This window comes from Meleagris gallopavo, unplaced genomic scaffold (genome assembly GCF_000146605.3).
Source record: "Meleagris gallopavo isolate NT-WF06-2002-E0010 breed Aviagen turkey brand Nicholas breeding stock unplaced genomic scaffold, Turkey_5.1 ChrUn_random_7180001977530, whole genome shotgun sequence".
NCBI classification, from domain to species: Eukaryota; Metazoa; Chordata; class Aves; order Galliformes; family Phasianidae; genus Meleagris; species Meleagris gallopavo.
Window position 1 is genome coordinate 1 of NW_011236609.1, and position 427 is coordinate 427.

Here is a 427-nt window from a genome sequence, read left to right on the forward strand (position 1 = left end):
TACATCATGGCCGTCACCCAGCTGGCCCAGACCTCGCTGCGCAGCGTGATCGGCAAGCTCGAACTGGACAAGACCTTCGAGGAGCGCGACATGATCAACGCCCAGGTGGTCTCCGCCATCGACGAGGCCGCGCTCAACTGGGGCGTGAAGGTGCTGCGCTATGAAATCAAGGATTTGACGCCGCCCAACGAGATCCTGCGCTCGATGCAGGCGCAGATCACCGCCGAGCGTGAAAAGCGCGCGCTGATCGCGGCCTCGGAAGGCCGCCGCCAGGAACAGATCAACATCGCCACCGGCGAACGCGAAGCCGCCATCGCCCGCTCGGAAGGCGAGAAGCAGGCCCAGATCAACCAGGCGCAGGGTGAAGCCGCTGCCGTGCTGGCCATCGCGGAAGCCACCGCCAAGGCCATTACGCAGGTGGCCGACG

General features: G+C 65.6%; 1 pseudogene; it reads left to right on the forward strand.

Moving 5' to 3' along the window:
• The first annotated feature begins 6 nt into the window (after positions 1 to 6).
• Positions 7 to 420, forward strand: LOC109365231 (annotated as a pseudogene).
• Positions 421 to 427: the final 7 nt, after the last annotated feature.